Genomic DNA, 21,549 nt, shown 5'->3' on the forward strand with positions numbered 1-21,549 from the left:
CGCCACTCGACTCTCACTCCTGCTCTCAGAGAGTACTGCCCAACAAAAGGGCATGCACGAGCAATGGAGCATCATTTCTCGTTCTCTACGTACCGCCGCCGAAAAAGATATCGGATTCCGGCAAGCCCAAAAAAACGGTTGGTACGACGAGCAATGTCATGTTCCTGCCGAAAGAAAGGATGCCGCCTATAGAACCACGCTGCGATCGGGCGCAACGCGAGCCATGTTGGATCGCTACACAGAGCTAAAAAAGGAAGAGAGACGTATTATCCGACAGAAGAAACGAGAGGCCGAAATACGTGAGTGCGAGGAGCTTGAGATGCTGGCCAATAGGAACAACGCCCGAAAATTCTACCAGAAAGTTCGGCGGCTTACAGAGGGTTTTCAGACCGGGACGTTTTCCTGTAAGAAAAAAGACGGCGAACTGGTGATTGACATCCAGAGCAATCTTAAATTATGGAGGGAACACTTCTCGAACCTGTTAAACAGTGATAGCTGCGCATGTCACAGAGAATGTGAAGATCCCGATGCCCCAATCGTCGGCGACGGAATTGTCGTTCCGTTACTCGACCATGACGAGGTGAGAATAGCAATAACGCGTCTAAAGAACAACAAGGCCTCGGGCGCCGACGAACTGCCGGTTGAGCTATTCAAACATGTCGGCGAGGAGCTGGTAAGGTGCATGCATCAACTTCTATACAAAATATGGTCGGATGAAAGCATGCCTGCCGATTGGAATTTAAGCTTACGAGTAAGGTCGACGAGATAGTTGCCTTAATGAGTCGACACAGTATTAAAATAGCTGCGGTCCAAGAAGAGGTGAAAACCGATTGGTTGTAGGTGACTTTAATGCGCATCACGATCTTTGGCATTCAAACCTGCCAAATGATCGTAGGGGACAGCAACTGGCAGAGCAGATAGACGAATCGACATTCAGCACAGTGAACGACGACGCCCCCACCAGGGTAGTGGGCAATTGCAGCAGCTCGCCTGACCTAACAATTGCTAGCGCGGGTCTGATAAATAGCATAACGTGGCGACCTATGCTATCGCTTGCATCAGACCACTTGCCCATTATCGTCTCGATTGAGAGACCTGCCGACTTCGTTTCCGCGAATCACCGGTTCTATTTTAACTTTAAAAAAGCTAATTGGGCCGGCTTCACGGAATTCACCGAGGACACCTTCGCCGCTCTTCCCATCCCCACTGATGTGCGCGTAGGCGAACCCGCATTCCGCAAGGTGCTCACAGCTGCTGCGGCTCGCTTCATTCCAGCTAGAAGTTATAAAGACATTCATCCTCATTTCCCAGCCGAAGCAGCCAGTTTAGCAAACGAGCGTGACCACCTACGCCAGGCCGATCCCGGGGAGCCCCGCATAAGGGATCTCAATTTGGAGATCCGGCAACTGGTAAAGCAGCATAAGCGGACTAAATGAGTTGAGCACCTGAAGACCTGCAACCTCACCTCTGGGGTGAGTAAGCTCTGGTCCACCGTTAGGTCCCTGTCAAACCCGACGAAGCACAACGACAAGGTGGCTATCACCTTCAACGGTTGCACTTCGTCGGACCCGAAGAGATGCGCGAGCTATTTTAGCCGGCTGTTCATACTGCATCCTCCGGGCGACAGAATCAAACGTCGTGCTACCAGAAGGCTGCACAAACTGACGAACGACAGTGCGCCACTTACTTTCTCCGGTGATGAGGTTCAGGGGCCATCGAAAGCCATTGGCCCTGACGGCTTAAACGCGCTGATGCTGAAGCATCTGGGACCCCTGGGAGTAGGATTCCTCACAAGGGTTTTCAATCTGTCCATGGCCACTCTCATCATCCCTGGCAAGTGGAAAGCAGGGAGAGTGGTCCCACTACTGAAACCTGGGAAACCCGCCAACCAAGGGGAGTCTTATCGGCCGATAACTCTCCTTTCCCCAGTAGTGAAGATACTTGAAGCCCTCCTACTCCCACTCTACACGAAACACCTGGCCCCAGCCCCACATCAGCACGGTTTCCAACGAGTGCGCAGCACCACCACTGCACTCACCGCCATAAACGCCCAGATAAATCGCGGGCTTAACCAAAACCGCCCCTGCGAGAGGACTGTCCTAGTACCGTTGGGCTTGAAAAAGGCTTTCGATACAGTCAGCCATTCCACACTACCAGATGACATTTATCAGTCGACACTCCCGCCAGGGCTGAAGAGGTGGTCCGCGAACTATTTGAGCGGTCGGCACTCGTCAGTGATATTTCGAGATCAAACTTCAAAGCAGAGAAAGATTAAGCAAGGCGTACCGCAGGGTGGTGTCCTTTCTCCCTTGCTGTTCAATTTCTACATCTCGAAGCTCCCCCAACCACCAGCGGGAGTTTCCCTGATCTCATACGCTGACGACTGCACGATCATGGCGTCGGGCAATGACATCGATGGCCTGTGTTCCAAAGTGAACAACTACCTCACCGACCTTTCTCGCTTTTTCACTGCGAGGAATCTACAACTTTCCCCCACCAAGTCCACGGCGACCCTCTTTACCACCTGGACAAAGGAGGTCAAGCTGTCCTTTAAGGTAAAAGTCGATGATACACCAATTCCGACGGTAAATAACCCCAAAATTTTGGGCGAAACCTTTGACAGCTTGCTCTCCTTCTCTGCGCATACAACCGCAATTGCCACAAAAGTCCAAAATCGCAACAAGGTCCTCAAATCGCTGGCCGGCAGCACTTGGGGCAAAGACAAAGAACTGTTGCTTTCGACATTTAAGGCAATTGGCCGGCCGGTTCTTAACTATGCTGCGCCTGTCTGGTCGGCTGGAACTAGTGATTCGCAGTGGACAAAGCTACAGACTTGTCAAAATACCGCCATTCGGACAGCGACCGGGCGCCTCCTGATGTCACCCATTCAACACCTTCATAACGAGGCACAAATGCTCCCAGTTGTGGAGCACAACAAATTGCTCAGCAAGCAGTTCCTGCTCGGATGTTACCGTAGGTCTCATCCCTGCAGACACCTGCTTGAGCCCGAGCCGCCTCCCAGGCACGTCAGGAGACACCTGTTAGACTACGCTGGCGAAATCCAGGACAAGACTGACCGTAACCTACTGGACCGGACAGTATTTAGACAGTCTATAAACGACATTCACCGGGAGACCGTTACCACCTTCTTGAACTCCCGTCCTGTGAATGCCGTAATCGGAGTCCAACCACCACCTATTGCAGATGAAGAGCTCCAGCTTCCCCGTGAGACCCGTGTAACACTGGCACAACTGCGTTCTGGATACTGTAGCAGGTTAAACTCCTACATATCCAGAATCGACCCCGACATACCAAACACATGTCCGGCATGCGAAGGTACCCCGCACGACACTAACCACCTCTTCACATGCCCCCTTAAACCGACTCATCTAACCCCCCTCTCCCTCTGGACCCAACCTGTCGAAACAGCATGTTTCTTGGGCCTACCCCTAGATGAGCTAGACGAAGACGACCGATGATATGCCTACACTGACAGGGCTACCTATGCTGTTAACAACAACAACACATTGGAATTTAAGTGTGTTCTGCCCAATTCATAGGAAGGGAGATCCTGCAATCAGTGCCAGTTACCGCGGGATTAGTCTTCTAAATATCGCCTATAAGGTTCTAACGGGCGTATTGTGTGAAAGGCTGAAGCCCAACATCAACCAACTGATTGGACCTTATCGGTGTGGCCTTAGACCTGGAAAGTCTACCATCAACCAAATATTTACAATACGCCAAATCTTGAAAAAGACCCATGAGGGGAGAATCGACACACACCATCTTTTCGTCGAATTCAAAGCTGCCTTCTACAGTACGAAAAGTAGTTTCCTGTATGCCGCGATGTCTGAATTTGGTATCCCCAGCAAACTAATACGGCTTTGCAAGATGACGTTGCTCAACACCAGCAGCGCCATAAGAATTGGGAAGGACCTCTCCGAGCCGTTTGATACCAAACGAGGTTCCAGACAGGATGACTCGCTGTCGTGTGACTTCTTTAACCTCATGTTGGAGAGGATCGTACGAGCCGCAGAACTTAATCGCTTAGGCACAGTATTTTATAAGAGCGTACAATTATTGGCGTATGCCTATGATATTGACATCATCGGCCTTAATAACCGCGCTGCTAGTTAGTTAGTTCTGCCTTCTCCAAACTGGATAATGAGGCAAAGCGAATGGGTCTGGTGGTGAACAAGGACAAAACGAAGTACCTCCTGTGATCAAGCAAACAGTCGGCGCACTCGCGTATCGGCACCCACATCACTGTGGACAGTTATGACTTGGAGGTTGTAAAAGACTTCGTTTATTTAGGAACCAGCATTAACACCGATAACAATGTCAGCCTGGAAATCTAACGTAGAATCTCCCTTGCCAACAAGTGCTACTTTGGAATAAGTAGCCAATTGAGTAGTAAAGTCCTCTCCGACGAACAAAACTAACACTCTACAAGGCTCTCATGATGCCTGTCCTAACGTATGGCGCAGAAGCGTGGACGATGACAACAACCGATGAAGCGACGCTTGGGGTGTTTGAGAGAAAGATTCTGCGTAAGATTTTTGAGGCGAATATCGCAGGAGATGGAACGATGAGCTGTATGAGCTTTACGACGTCATGGACATAGCACAGCGAATAAAGATACAGCGGCTACGTCATGCGGCTGGGTCATGTCGTCCGAATGGATACTAACGCTCTTATCTGTATCTAGATGTGCTAATCTGTGCACAAATGCGCTGATGGTTTTTGCAGTCCGCTTTAAAAATAGTAATATATTATATCTTAATTTGACTACAGTGAGATTTCACAGAGTAAGATTTCACTCAATATTCAGGAAACTAATTGTTGGCGGCCGCCGTAGCCGAATGGGTTGGTGCGTGATTACCATTCGGAATTCACCGAGAGGTCGTTAGTTCGAATCTCGGTGAAGGCAAAATTAATAAAAACATTTTTCTAATAGCGGTCGCCCCTCGGCAGGCAATGGCAAACCTCCGAGTGTATTTCTGCCATGAAAAAGCTCCTCATAAAAATATCTGCCGTTCGGAGTCGGCTTGAAACTGTAGGTCCCTCCATTTGTGGAACAACATCAAGACGCACACCACAAATAGGAGGAGGAGCTCGGCCGAACACCTAACAGAAGTGTACGCGCCAATTATTTATTTTTATTTTTAATTGTTTACTATCATGAGGGGTGAAGATTTCACCTCAAACATTTTAGAAAGTATATTTGTCCATGTTTAATCTATATAACATTTGCATAAATTTGTGTTGTTTCTTTGTATCGATAAGATGAAAAAAATTATTCAAATATCACGTCGACCACTTCCACGCTGAGAGGATACTCCTCTACTAGATCCCCCAAAACAAAAGCTTTGGAATGGAGCTCACACCAATAAATGTAATGTAATCAAGGTTTCCAGCGTTCTCTGAAAAACGAATGAGGATGATACTGATTTTCTTGGAACGACCTCAGGACCTGAACTTTTTGATCAAAGTGACTTAAGAGACCTCGGTATCTCAAAAATTTCATCTGAGTTATTAGCATCAAGGTTTAATGACAAACACTTACTTGCTCCGGGTACTAAAATTACGATATATCTAAACAGAGAAGAAGCGGTGCTGTCTTTTTTTACGAAAGAAGATAATCTTGTTTATTTCACCGATGTTAAGGGTTTGATATATTAGAAAAAAAAGGGTCTGACTGAGCACATATCACATGAATGGCGCCTATTTATAGATAGCTCAAAGCGCAGTTTGAAGCTGCTAACTCGGGCAACCTTACTTTTCGATCATTCAAAACGATTTTGTGGATTTTTTTGGTGTTTTCTGGTGTTATCGCCTTATTTGGACTGCGTTGTGCATCATCGGTGTCTCTACAATCAGGTTTGAAGTCAGCAAACTATCGTTTTATTGTTCTTTCTAATGGAACGGAGTCCCCATAACACTTTTCAAGCCATTGATTTGCAAGAACGGTATTTTTCCCCATCAAGAAGCAGTGTTAAGTTAAAACACGAGATTCTTTTTGATCCACAGTTTTAAAAATAACAAAAGCAACGCCACTCTTGGCACAATAACTGACGAACTAATGAATAGAATATGAATGAAGCTGACAGTTGTCTTTTTAAGGTTAGTACTAACTGAAAAAGAGGTGAATGCAATACAACTAGTAACATCTATGTGTTAGACACGGGACTTTTCAACCCATGTACATTTACTATGAAATTTTTACCCATGCGAATTTCATGAACTTGTAAAGTCGAGCAAGAAAACTATGGCCCTTATTATGAGCAACATTCGATCTTCGACTATAGTCGAAAGTGCTGATCGAACGAATTTTCATTTGGTATTATGGTGCTCATTCGTTGAAGAATAGGACTATTGTGAATTTCGATCGTTCGACGCATTTACAATAGATAATTTTTTCTCAGCTGATACAGCAAATTAAAATAAAAGAAAAACCGATTGTGTTGAAATTCTTTGCTAACATTTTTAAAAGTAAAAAAAAGTATTTTTTGTGAAAATAAGTACAACGGAGTTGTGTTTCGACAATTCATCGGTCGATGAAAGATTAGTGGAACTAGCTAGAAGTAGAAAACAGCTGAGGGGCGCATCCAACCCCCTAGAAATGGCTCCCACTGAGTAAGTTTGGTATTTTCAAAATGTGTTGACGTACTTAATATTACAGAAATTTCCTTACAGTTTTTTAAAGAACTTTAGATTATCTAAAGAGGCGTTTATGAACCTACTGCCCAGTACAGAAAACCAGTTGCAGCAGTGCACCCGAGCCAAGAGCTCTTCACTATTCTCCAAAAAAAGCAACACAAATTATTAATGTGTGTGCAGCTTTGCACAACATTTGCTTGTTTTATAATGTTCAACTTCCGGATGAAGAGTTATCCGATGAGACCCTCAACGATGATGCTGAAGATATTGAAGTGGAGCCAAATAACGGAGAAGCAGAAAACATAAGAAATGAAATTCTTAGAATATTATAGAAAAATCTAAAAAGTATTAAATAGAAACCTTAACGCCACAGTTTTTGTTTTATTTTTGTTATAAATTTTCTTTATTAAATTATTCGTCATTCGAAAAAAATATGTATTTCAGTTCCTCTATGTATTTCATCCCGTACCTGCCAAGGGAAAATAAAAATGTATTTCTATAAACATCACAAAAAAAAAAAACTATTATTAACCTTAATCCATTTTGCTGCCGTTCTAACTGGTGGTCCTAAGCAATTCAGCTCCGTTGTAAATTCCTCCCATTTTTTTGCTGCTTGTACTTTGGTGGAAATCCCTTTTGCGAATTGTGGATTCTCTTCCATTAATGCAACTAGCCTTTCTAATTGCTGTTTGGTACTCACGACTTTCGACCTGCATAATATTAACAAAATTAGTATATATTTATTATTTAGTTACTATAAAACAATAAATAATCGCAAACAACTTACATTTTAACAAGTTTTCCCACAATACGCTACACAATCGAAAGCAAAATTGCATTCGACTCTAAATTCGGTATGCAACGAAAATTTCGACAGCGTTGCACCGCTCATAATACCAAATTGACATTCGATTTTCGATCTTCGACAACCAACGAATATCGAAGATCGAATGCAACTCATAATAGGGGCCTATGTTTTCGATCATTTTAACATTATTCTTATGGTCTGTTAAATTGAAATACCCTTAAAAATTTTTTTATTGTTCACTGGGTATATAATCACCCGATTTGGTGTGTTGTCAATAAGAAAAGCTGAATTTTTGCATTAGTACAAAAATGATTTTTTCGCAATATCTTGAAAACTTGACCTGATGAGGCAAAATGCTGATGATTTTCGGATCCAGCACACCCAGATGACTAAAGATGACATACCTAGGCAGTTGCGCCAAAATGGCTGCTTACCAGTGTTATTATTGCTTATTAAAATTTGCTTTTAATTATTCTAAAATAATTGCACACTTTGATTAAAAAAAAAAAAATTAATATTAGCTAAGTTCACCAAAGTTATTTTATGTCTAAAGGTTGAATTATTATTAATTTGCAATAAAATTTAGTAAAATTTTTCACTTCATTGACGATTTTAATCAAACACTATAATTTATATAAGTATACTCGTATGCATGTATACATTAGAGGCATACATTTTTTTATTTCTATATTTTTTTTTTAAATTTTGACAGTTAGTAACCTACAATGAAAATCTATTGAAAATAAAATATTTTATATTTTTATTTAAAACAGATAATGAAGGTCAAATTCCTATCGAACTTTACATACCTCTGCACATTTCAGTAAAATTTAATTTGGGAATCAAACAAACTTATAGACAATGAGAATTATTTCTAGCTTGTAACATCAGAGAGACGGACTGAAATTAACACATAAAAAGGTAGACACGGTTTTATCCAATCTTTATAATAATGATGTGAGACGTAAAGGAAGTGGGGAGCAAAAAAAGTACCAAATTTGGGCGAAATATATTAAGTCACTATCGAGATGTACACTTTTACCCAAAGGTGGGAGAGACACCATCCAGTTTTCTAAATTTTACTTGCGTTGTATTTACTTCATTGGTAGCAAATTTCATTTAATTTTCCTCGTTTTTAAATTATCGTTATATGGCAGGTGGGCGTGGTTATCGACCGATTTCGCTCATTTCGACTAATCGTGCGCGCGCATAATGAGGATTTCACTTCGACCTCATGGTACAGGGTTTGATTGAAAAGTAATGAGCCTTCCGCGCGGAGCATCTGGCAAGCGATCAACCGAATCGGCTGGTGGGGGAAAATGATCGTTGGACCTTCCCCTTCCACTAGAAACCGGTCCCAGTTCGCTGGCAACAGCGGTACAGTCAACATCGCTCCGCGCGTGAAAGCTGTTTTAAAAGTGTGTTAGGATTTGTCAGTGGCGAAAATGCAGCGATCGTTGGAGCAACGTTACTCGATCAAATTTTGCGTAAAGCTAAACAGTTTGTATCTCCAGGAAGCACTTTAAACTCGGCATTTTACAAAGAAGTGCTCCTTCGGCTGAAAAACCGCATCGCCCGGGTTCGGTCCGACCTCGTCAACAATTGGAACCTTCATCACGACAATACGCCGGCGCACACCGCCTTCCTCTGCACCTCTGCATTGGTCAAGATGAGGGGTCCGGTGCCTCGCCACCCTCCCTACAGCCCAGACCTGTCCCCGCCGGACTTCTTCTTGTTCCCGCGCCTGGAAAGAAAGCTGTAGGGGAGGCGTTTCGACTCCATCGAGGCGATCCAAAAAACTGTGACAGCCGAATTGAACGCGATTCCGGCGGATGAGTTTAAAAAATGTTTCCTACAGTGGAAGGACCGCTACCAGCGGTGTATTGACGCTCAAGGGTCCCATTTTGAAGAATATTAATTGTATAAGCCAAACAGTTTAATAAAACTGCTTAAAAAAATAAGGCTCATTACTTTTCAATCAAACCCTGTATTTTGTGCCCTCTACTCATTACAGTCATCCAGACCGAGTTCCCTTATTAAATTTAAGATAGATCAGGGTTGGGCTCAGCGTAGGTGCCTTTCTTCTTTTCTACGCTAAAGCGCTGCATTCAAGGAAACGAAGCATGGGAGTCTCCTGGAATTGTTCGCAGAAACCACAAGAATTAGTGGATCACATCCCAATAATTTGTAGATGACTGCGCAGTCTGTCCTATTTTATTTTTTCCTACTAAATTGTAAAATTATGATATTAGACAATTGACCGACCACTTCCCTCCTTTTTTAAAATATTTATGCTACTTTCCACAACTGTAAACCATTTCTTAATCCCTTGAACTCGTTAATAAAATATTTGACTAATTCAATAGCCTTCTTACAAAACTTTTTTATAACTTAATCAAATTGGGAAAATTTTCATGTAAAGGGTTTTCCAAACAGACGTGTTATTTTGATATTCAAAGAAAAATGCTATTGTATTTTTTAATAAAAATGATCGGATGTTTATTTCATCTTAAAGAGGAAAGTATGCCGTTAATAGTGGAAAATAACATCAGGCAAATGACCACCACGACCACGCTTACAGGGCAATATCCTTTTCATGAAATTTTCACATAACCGAATTGCAAAGTGGCTGCCCCCCCTGGGCTGTCGGCGTAGACCTTCTCTTTCACGTGGCCCCAAAGAAAAAAGTCAAGGTGTTAAGTCACAAAATCTCGGTGGCCAATTGTGATCTCTTCGAGAGATGACACGGTCCGGAAACTTTTTTCCCGTAAAAAATCAATGGTTTCGTTGCTTGTGTGGCACGTAGCGCCGTGTGGTTGAAAATAAACATTGTCTAGATCAATACCATCCAATTCCGGCCATAAAAAATCGTTAATCAATCTCGATAGCGCAATCCATTCACCAATAACACCTGTTATTGGAAAACCCTTTGGATTGTAAGAAATATGCAACTTTTTCAAATTGATATTTGTTGCACTAAAAATAATTTCCAATAGCCTCTTGCTGTACCAGCTGGTGGTAGCAGAGGTGCCTCCTTTGCGTTGGAAAGATCAGGTGGAAAAGGACTGGCTTCACTTGGTGTGTCCAAGTAGCGCCGGTTAGCATAAGAGAGAAACGTTTGTCGCGCTTTATTAAACTCGGTCAAAATCGAGTGAGCGGTTATCGCGCCAATTAAGAAGAAGAAGATCTAAAACACGGGCGTGTTACTTCACACTTCTATTAAATTATTGTGAAATAGTTAACAATATTTAGCAAAGTATTTTTATTATTATTATTTATTAACAAATTAACTAAATTAATTACCGTAATATTGAAAAAGAGGATTAGCTGCTAGGGCTATCAGCTGTACAAAAAATATTTAAAAACTGTATGACTAGAATGCTTGTTCAGAAATAAAATGAAATATGCTTTTACTTATACACTTATATACTACAAACTAATTACGATAAATTTATACTTAATGCGAATTCTCGCTCGGATGTGCGATTTTGAAATATGTTTTATAAGGAGAGAGAGCTCCTCCGCAGTGTGCGCCAGCTGTAGGTGGCTCCTGGGTCAGAATGTGTTTATGTGTGTCAATAGTGGGACCAAGACGTAGCCGGGAGAAATGTTTTATTTGTGTTTTCCATACGCCGGTGGGGTATTGTGGAGGTATATGCTCTCGGTTTATGGTACTGCAGTGGTGGTGGGTGTAGTGTAGCCATTGACCCGATTTACACGAGGAGACATCTGGAAGGGAGACACTGGAAATTCTCTTTTGAAGTTTCATTCGCGTTCACACGGGCAAAAATGTTTCCGCGACATTTTGACATTTAACACTTTAGCATCATCTGGTTCGGATGTATTCTAGAACGCGCTTACATGTAAAGCAGAGAGCGTTCGACAACAGTTTCTTAAATATATGAATGAAAAATGCAAACTGGTTAAATAATAAATAATTTGTTGTTTTTTTATTGAAATATATTTATAAATTCTTATACTTGAATAAAAAAAATTAAATTAAAAATACTTCATATGTAAATAATTAACTTAAAATTAACTTGAGTAACTAGAAATGCGAGGAAAATTAGAATTCAACATAAACATGCCCCATAATATATTTTAAATTATACCTACTTTACTAGCAAAAATAATCGTGCATTTCCCAAGCAGTGTTCGGATGTTTGTCATCTTTGTTATCTTCCGTTTGCTTGAAAACCAACACATAACTCAGAACCTTCTCCCACAAAAGAAAGAAAAGAAAGAAGCAACTGTCAAAAATTGGAAAGATTGGAAATACGAATAAGAAGAGCAAAGCGTGTCGCCGAGTACGGGAGACAAAATCCCTTCTCTCTTCCCCGACCGTCCTTCGCCACCGAACAAAATGTTTCCCTTCCAGATGTCTCCTCGTGTAAATCAGGTCATTCTAGTTTCGTTTTGGTGTTGAGATATCGTCTAATTGCTGACAGCATATCTCTCTTTTTATGGGATCTTTTGTTATCGGTGCTGAAGAGGCTTGTTTGGAAGCACTGTCTGCCATCTTGTTCTCGTCTTTTCCTATAGAACGGCTTTTAGAATAAATTTGCTGTCGGGCATATGAGAATTTACAATCATTTTCCAAAGCCATGTTTATAGCATGATAAACGGCGACTGTTTCTGCAGTAAAAACAGATGCACAGTCCGGCAAAGTTTGCAGCCGTAGAGTGTCTCCATTTGTGTCAACCACTGCAAAGTGCGCGTGTATGATACGTTATCAGATTTTGAGCAATCTGTGAACCACAAAGTCCAATTTTCAGCTTCATAGTATGTCTTGGATTTTTGTAGAGATATCTTGGCTCCAAAATAATCACCCCATTCCAAGATGTCCTTTATTAAATTTTTGAAAATTGAGATCGTTTCGATATTATTGTTCCTTTTGCAGAGTATGTAGACGTCATCTGCATAGACAGTGACTACCAGACTATTGGATTTTATAATATACTTAATTCCATTAAAGGCGATGTTGAAAAGGACGACAGATAAAGGAGAACCCTGAGGTATTCATTTTTCTCAAGGATAAATGTCAGAAAATGGTTTTTTAATTGGTTTATGAGTACCGCTTTTGGATGCGTCTTCCTAGAATAGTATTTTTTTCTCTCCTATAATGATTAGAAAAATTTGTACACTGTGCCAAATTGGTGAGAAATTATGGATGGGTCGGAAGAAATGTAGTTGTTGGTTTCAATTGCAGCGACAGGTTGGTATGGGTACCGATTGCATAATTTATTAATTTTATTCGAAATATCGACAGTAGAAGAGTTGGGAGGGATAGATATTGTGAATTTTAAGAATCTCAAATTTTTTGGGATTTCATTTCTCTCATTCTCTCTTCTTTATTCCACCAGGGACATGGTTTTTCCGGGTGTGGGATGCTTGGGGGATAAAACGGATAGCTTTGGCAATGCTGGCAGCTTCATGGTTCGGGGAGTTGGATTGAATGCGAGCGTCCAATTGGTGATCAACCTGCCTTGCAAAGTTGGACCAATCGGCGTGGTCTAAATGGAATTTCGGGGGAGCTTTGAAACGGTAGGAACTATTTGGGTTCATTGAGAGATTTAAGATTATTAGGAAGTGGTTACTGTTATAGAAATCACCTAGTATTTGCCATTTTAATAGAGGGAATAACGGCGGAGAACAAAAGAATATATCAACATGGGGAAAGGAAGAGTGGGTGGAAAAGTGAATCGGACTACCATCATTCAGAACGCAGAGGTCTGACAGTCGTATAGCATTTTTGATAATGAAGCCTGGGTGGTTGTTGGAGTTGGAGCCCCATAAATTGTTCCACCTATTGAAATCGCCAAGTACTATAAGGGGTGTGTTAACAGGGAGGAATGTAGACCGATACCACAATGAATTTGATGCTCATTTCAAATTCGATCATAACTCCTTTAATGTTAGTCTTTTCTGTATTTTTATGTGGAATGACCTTCTTAACTAATACACCAAAACCTTGTTTGGCCCTGGTGTTTGATCAAGCATTTACGAAGTAGGAGGAGTAACTGTTTAGGAGGGCTCGGGTAGCATTGTGGCAGCTATGGATTTCTTGGATAGAAATGAGGCTTAAGTTGAATTGCTTAATAAGCACTTGCAATTTGGAGAAAATATTGTGATAAATATATTTATATTCCATTGTAGAATATTTAGGTTCATGAAAAATAAGGAAAATTCTGAGTCTTTTATAAAGTTGCCTTTAAAGAAAATGCCTTTAGAAATGTTTGAAATATTTATAATTATTCGAAGTAATTATCTGTTGAGAGATCTTTTCTAGTACTGACAGTTTTTATAAGATAGTAGTCCGTATTTTTTAGTAAGTTTTGAATAAAAATGGAGGGGTTAATTTGTATTGATGATGTAGAAGAATCTGTCAAAATTTTATTTTCATAGTGTTTTTTCTTGAGGATTTCTCTGGCCTGGATATATTTGGTGCAGTTCCTGTCCGAAGAGGGGTGCTCTTCGGCGTAGTTAGCGCATTGAGTATGGATACACTTGTCGGAATCGTGAGGTGGAAGGTTGCAATTATTACTATTGCACCTTTTATGGGTATGTTCCAACCTTTGGCAGAGTCTGCAATGCATTGGGCTCAAGATATAAGGTTGAACCTTGACTTTGTACCATTCCACGGAGTCAGGAAGCAGGAAAAGATCAAAGGTTAGAACAATTTGTCCAGTATAAATTGTTTTTGTCTCAATTTGGCGGGCAATTTTGTAAACACCCGTAACATGTGGATCCTTCATTTCTCCGATTATTTCGTTTTCCGCAACGTACTTTAGACAAGGTGAGTAGACTACACCTTTCACAGAATTCAATGTCTCATGTAACATAACATTAATAGGACATAGGTTAGGAACAGAACTTTTAGGAACTTATCTGCAATTCGAGCGTTGCGGGTTAAGACGAGTAAGTTACCGGCGCGGAGTTGGTAAATGGACTCAGCTGAGAATGAGGCTTAGTATTGTGGCAGAAGATATCAATATAAATTTAGGGTTGAAAACCGTGGCTTTGATGGCTGCAGAAGGTAGGGGCGGAATGGGCTCCGGGCCCAAGAAGTTGGCCTCAGAGCCCATCCTGGCTAAGGAGTCAGAGGTCTCCTTACCCACGTCTCCCGGGACCCATGTTAGCATCAGGCATATGTCTACCGACATAATTCATCCTGGATTTACTGGACCCGACTACCCCTGATGGGGTTGGGGGCTGTCTAAGTTCATGAGCGCAGCTTGGTTGCCGTTGCAGATACATACAGATATACCTCTCCATCTGTTTTCCACAACAATGTTCATCGCTTCTTGAACAGCATAAACCTCCGCTTGAAATACAGATGCATGCATTTTAAGTGCAAAGTGTAGTTTTGTCTCGCTGAATTCCACGTAGACCCCAGAGCCGGAGCCGTGCTCCCGGGCTCATTTTCTGAGTTTGACCACAATTGAGCCTCTGGCAGCACCACACTGTATCTCTTTTCAAATACGACTCTGGATGGCATGGAGAGAATCTTTGGATCGAAGTCCATGCCTTCTCTGTTTTTCAATGCCAGACAGGGGCCGCACCAGTTCCCATTGTCTTTCAGCCTGCAGATGGCTTTCAAGGCCTCTCCTTGGATGAAATCATCAAGTGGTGGTACAAACACCAGAGCATTTAATGCCGGGCCTGAAGTAGTCGGGAAAAGCTCCGGTGCAACAGATGGTCACAGTGTGTCTTGATAAGGTCCTCCTCCTGGTCTGCTCATCGAGACCACTGATGTATAGGTGATAAAGGGTCTTACATAGCCTTGTAGATCTATAGGATCTTGCTAGGAGATAGACCCCACGTTTTCTCAAAGACACCTTTGGACTGCCAGAAGACTGTCAGTGCCTTGGATGTCTGTGTTTTAACGTGTGACTGCCAAAGAAGTTTACTATCGAAGATTACTCCCAGATATTTGCTTTCTTTGGGTAGCTGGATTGTGACTCCTTTTAGCTTAGGCACAACGAGTCCATCAAGCTTCCTCCTTTTGGAAAAGACAATACCGGTTTTGCTGGGGTTTGCTGATAGCCCATTAGCACAGCACCAAGTGTCATTCATATCCAGAGTTTTCTGCACTTTTCTACAGATATTCATAAGCGAAGAGCCCGTTGACAAACAGGCAACGTCGTCCGCATATGCTTGTGTGTAGACTCCCGCATCATTTAAGGTGGTGAGCACACCATCTTGGGGGGCAACCTCTATTAACCCCGGATGACATCAGCAGATCCTCCTCCGCCCGCACCGTGACGATTCTTTGAGCTAGCATTGAACGAATCCAATTCACTAGCACCCGGTCTACACCATGTCTACTGGCAGAGCTGCAAATACTGTCGAAAGTTACATTATCAAAACGCCCCCTCTGTATCCAAAAAGATGCCCATAGCGTAGGTCCTCCTGTCGATGGCCTGCTCTACCCTAGCTACAAGGATTTGCAAGGCTTTGATAGGCATGCTGAAATGGAGAGAGTGGGTGAACCTTCAGCGACTTCTGACGCATATGCAACTCCACTAGCCGTTCGAGACTTTTCAGCATGAAAGAGGTCATGCTGATGGGACTTAAGCTTTTGGGGGTGGTGTAGTCACCTCTCGCAATTTTAGGGATTAAGGCGACCCTCACCATCCTCCGCGAGTGTGGTATATAAGCCAGTGCCAGGAACGCAGTGAAAATTTTCTTCAGGGCTGCAGTCACGGACTTTATGCCTTCCTTCAGCATGACAGGATAAATGCCATCTGATCAAAAGATTCGATGGCAAATCGAATGGCGGCTTCATTCACCACAGATCTGGCAACGTACCAGTCACGCCGAGAAGGTGTAGCAGCTCTGACAACAGCCTCTTTCGTTAAGTGCTGTTGCCGGCCAATTCTTATCTGATTACGTGGAAAGTGAGAGTCCATCAGCAAGCCGAGTGTCTCACTTTGCTTCTCCGCGAGGGAGCTATCAGATTTCCTAAGTGACCGCAGCTTTGCGGTTGGATCCCTTTTCAGGATCCTAACCGGTTTCGCCGTGTCACTTACAGATTCAATACCGCCGCAGAATTCCCTAAAAGAAGCCCTTTTTGACTCCCGAATTATCTTCTTCGGTCGATATAGCTTGAGTCGATTTTTTAATTGCAAAAGAGGTCAGCTGAGAAAGAGGCTTAGTATTGCCGACAGAAGATATCAATATAAAATTAGGGTTATGTGCAGTAGGGTAGTTTTTATTGAGTTCGGGAAAAATAACAAATATATGCCACGAACTAGTCACAGAGAAAAACGAAGTCTGAACGCTTCGAATGATAGTCGGCGACTGATTTAGCAAAATATTTTAGCTGATAGTATAAAGATTAGTGTTCAAGTGGTCTAATACGGTAATTTGAATAAATAATTAGGGGCACAAAATACCACTTTTTTCGAGTTATTATGTCCAAATGGGTGTCGTTACCCAACAAAATTTAACACGCATTTCTAGCCAAAGGTCTAAATTTTAATTTAAAATTTTAAGATTTCTGTGCACCTATTTAACAAAAAAAATTGCACTTTTTTTCGTAAATTTCGAAAATAAGTCTGCATTAATCGCTCTCATCCTGCCTTAAAGCAACCAGTAAATCATTAAATTTTCATGTTTACATCCATTTTATACTTTCGTTTAGTTTAAACAAATTATTCAAAATTTATTAAATACGATCACTGAAAATCACCTTTGCGCTATTGAGAGCAAATATAAATTAAATGGTGGTGTTGACCTGTAAAATATTATTTTTATTTACTTATTTATTAGAGTCCTATAAGATCTATAATACATTCAGGAAAATATAATTTTCGTGCATTCGTTATATTTTTGGTATAATTTGATACATTTTTACAACCTTCGGCCTTCATTATTGCCGTCCGTTTAGGCTGAAAGACACTACAGTAGTCGGGGAGCCGAAAACTGAAGGAGATGCCCATATGTTCGGAATATACACCTCCGGTCACTCTGCCCTTGAGCTTCGAGCAATCTGTGTATACATGGCTAGACTCGCCCTACTCCCACTCTTCTCTTGAGGATTGGAGGGTCGTGAGCGTTGTAATGCCAAGTGCAGGCGAGAGTCCACCAGTCCCGGCAGCCCCGAAATGCCAACCAGGATTTTAACGTGACTAGTCCGTGTTTGAGGCGGTCGCCGTAGCCGAATGGGTTGGTGCGTGATTACCATTCGGAATTCACAGAGAGGTCGTTGGTTTGAATCTCGGTGAAACACCAAAATTAATAAAAACCTTTTTCTAATAGCGATCGCCCCTCGGCAGGCAATGGCAAACCTCCGAGTGTATTTCTGCCATGAAAAAGCTCCTCATAAAAATATCTGCCGTTCGGAGTCGGCTTGAAACTGTAGGTCCCTCCATTTGTGGAACAACATCAAGACGCACACCACAAATAGGAGGAGGAGCTCGGCCAATCACCTAACAGAAGTGTACGCGCCAATTATTTATTTTTTTATTTTAGTCCGTGTTTGACATCTTACTTGAAGTGTTCAGCCTTATTACCGCACTGAGTGCAGATCTACCGGAAGGAAGTTTAAACTTGCATATAATGCCTTCAATGGTGCGGTTGATATAGCACGGATTATGAGATGGGATTCTTTGAACTTTGTCAATTCTTTTGATATTCACACCCTTCTCAAGAGCATTCACCATACTACAATACCATAGTAGAGCATTACCATGTTACCGGAATGATTCGGGTTTTTCCCTACTAAGGGCTGCCGCCCCAGTAAACTAGCCCTTCTAGTGCACCGTACCTTACCCTTCATCTATCGTCACAGGAGCAATCCTTACGTTGTTGTAGCGGTGTACGTAACCCTGTCAGTGTTATGTAGATAACCGGTCATCTTCGTCTAGCTCTTCTAACGGTAGGCCCAGGAAACTTGCCGTTTCGATAGGTTAGGTCCAGAGGAAGAGGGCCGTTGAATGAGATCAACGATATTCAAGTTCTATGGCTTTTGATTTATCGCTATCTAAATTTAAGTTTAAATTATCACTTAATGATTTCTCTAAATAGTATCGAAACATATGTGTACATATATAAAGGGTTTTCCAATAACAGGTGTTATTTTGGAATGTATTGCGTCACCGAGAGATGATTAACGATTTTTTATGGCCGAAATTCGATGGTATTGATCTGGACAACGTATATTTCTAACAAAAATGCGCTACGTGCCACACAAGTTTCCGGACCGTGTTATCTCTCGAAGAGGTGATCACAATTAGCCACCGAGAACTTGTGATTTAATACCTTGTTACTTTTTTCTTATGGGGCCACGTGAAAGAGAAGGTCTACGCCAACAGCCTAGGGTCGATTCAAGACCTCAAAGATGGAATTCGTGAGGCTATCCAGGACATAGGGCAACCACTTTGCAATTCGGTTATGGAAAATTTCATGAAAAGTATATTGTCCTGAAAGCGTGCTCGTGGTGGTCAGTTTTCCACTATTAACGCATACCATCCTCTTTATAAAGAAATAAACATCCGATCATTTATATTAAAAATATAATTTTTCTTTGAATATCAAAATAACACCTCTGATTGGAAACCCCTATATAATTCTTAGAACTACTCTTAGTTCTATGTAGTCTGTAAGAAACTTTGTATTTCTTGACTTACTAAATGAATAAATGAAGAGGTGGCTAGTGTCGTGTGGGATACCTTCCCATGCTGGACATACAGTGCGTCAAAAAAACTCTCAAAAAATCAAAATTCTCAGTGCTATAACTTTTCTTCTAATGAAAATATAAAAAAATAGAAAACGGTATTTCCTAAATGAATTTATTTATTACGTATCTGAACAAAAAAAATTAATTTCGACTTAGGTTTAAAAGCTCAACCTTGAAAGGTCAAATAAGGCACAATAACGACCTGCGAACGTCTCTTTATACTATTTACTAGATTTGAAGTTTCGGAAGGTGTTATTTTAATCCATTCAGCGATTATTGTATCTTCCGTTCCAGAAGATGCCACACTCAATAAGATTTAAGTCCACTCCTGCACAAGAAAAGACGAATGTTTTGGATCATTACCTTGTTGAAATTGTCAAGTTGTCCCATTGTGGCCCAGTTTTTCGGCACTTGGACGTACATTTTCTTAAAGAATGTCGCGATACACATGCTTATCCATTGTCTCATCTATGAACACAAGCTTTCCGACAGCAAATGGCGCGAAACACCCCCAAACCATCACAGTGGACGTGTTTAACTGTCTTGAGCAGGTTGTTTTCTTGAAGCTCTTCATTCGGCTTTCGAAAAATCTTGTGTTCTCCATCTGATCCAAATAAAATGAATTTTGACTAATCACTAAATATGGTGGTGTTCTAAAAAAGTCGTGCTTATTTAAATGCTGTTTAGAAAATTCTAGCCTCTTTCTTATTTACCTTCGAAATGAAGGGCTTGGGTCGAGGAACCCGGCCATGATACCCAGCCTTATATAGGGTACTAGCAAACCCGGCCCGCTTCGCTGGGCACACTAAAATAGAATAGATATGGTTTAGAATAGAAAAGATATGGTTTTCATATTATTTATTTCTTTATTCTCATACTATTTATTTATTTATTCAATACCACGTTTTGGTCTCTATCTCGAGACCCTAGTCACGGAGCGGCATGAAAAATACTCTGAACTAAAGCATTCACCAACAGCTTCCATTTGATACCCATATTGAACATACACATCCGAAGGTTACCTGAGTCCACGTTTTGACCTATATCTCGAGACCCCTGTCACGGAGCGGCATGAAAAATACTCTGAACTAAAGCATTCACCAACAGCTTCAATTTGATATCCATATTGTACAAACACATTCTAGGCTCCATGTTTTGGTCTCTATCTCGAGACCCTAGTCACGGAGCGGCATGAAAAATACTCTGAACTAAAGCATTCACTAACAGCTTCCATTTGATACCCATATTGTACATACACATCCGAAGGTTACCCGGGTCCACGTTTTGACCTATATCTCGAGACCCTAGTCACGGAGCGGCATGAAAAATACACTGCACTAAAGCATTCACCAACAGCTTCCAATTGATATCCATATTGTACAAACACATTCTAAGGTCCACGTGTTGGTCTCTATCTCGAGGCCCTAGTCACGGAGCGGCATGAAAACTACTCTGTACTAAAGCTTTCACCAACAGCTTCCATTTGATACCCATATTGTACATACACATCCGAAGGTTACCCGGGTCCACGTGTTGGTCTCTATCTCGAGGCCCTAGACACGGAGCGGCATGAAAACTACTCTCTACTAAAGCTTTCACCAACAGCTTCCATTTGATACCCATATTGTACATACACATCCGAAGGTTACCCGGGTCCACGTTTTGACCTATCTCTCGAGACCCTAGTCACGGAGCGGCATGAAAAATACTCTGTACTAAAGCATTCACCAACAGCTTCGAATTGATATCCATATTGTACAAACACATTCTAGGGTCCACGTGTTGGTCTCTATCTCGAGGCCCTAGACACGGAGCGGCATGAAAAATACTCTGAACTAAAGCATTCACCAACAGCTTCCAATTGATATCCATATTGTACAAACACATTCTAGGGTCCAAGTGTTGGTCTCTATCTCGAGGCCCTAGTCACGGAGCGGCATGAAAAATACTCTGAACTAAAGCATTCACCAACAGCTTCCAATTGATATCCATATTGTACAAACACATTCTAGGGTCCACGTGTTGGTCTCTATCTCGAGGCCCTAGTCACGGAGCGGCATGGAAAATACTCTGAACTAAAGCATTCACCAACAGCTTCAATTTGATATCCATATTGTACAAACACATTCTAGGCTCCACGTTTTGGTCTCTATCTCGAGGCCCTAGTCACGGAGCGGCATGAAAAATACTGTGAACTAAAGCATTCACTAACAGCTTCCATTTGATATCCATATTGTACAAACACATTCTAGGCTCCACGTTTTGGTCTCTATCTCGAGGCCCTAGTCACGGAACGGTATGAAAAATACTCTATACTATAGAAATCATCAACAGCTTCCATTTGCTACCCATATTGTACATATACGTCCGAAGGTTACCCGGGTCCACGTTTTGACCT

The 21,549-nt window shown here is 41.8% G+C and overlaps 1 protein-coding gene across 5 annotated transcripts in view; it reads left to right on the plus strand.

The window, feature by feature from the left end:
- Positions 1 to 12,198: 12,198 nt before the first annotated feature.
- LOC128870469 (plexin-B) overlaps positions 12,199 to 21,549 on the plus strand; it is a 197,162-nt gene continuing 187,811 nt past the window's right edge. For 3 of the 5 annotated variants that reach the window (XM_054113141.1, XM_054113143.1, XM_054113142.1), the window contains exon 1: positions 12,199 to 13,012. The gene's annotated coding sequence lies outside the window, so the exon portion shown is untranslated. The remainder of the gene's footprint in view (positions 13,013 to 21,549) is intronic. The other 2 variants (XR_008455384.1, XR_008455383.1) reach the window with 1 other exon arrangement.

This window comes from Anastrepha ludens, chromosome X (genome assembly GCF_028408465.1).
Source record: "Anastrepha ludens isolate Willacy chromosome X, idAnaLude1.1, whole genome shotgun sequence".
NCBI classification, from domain to species: Eukaryota; Metazoa; Arthropoda; class Insecta; order Diptera; family Tephritidae; genus Anastrepha; species Anastrepha ludens.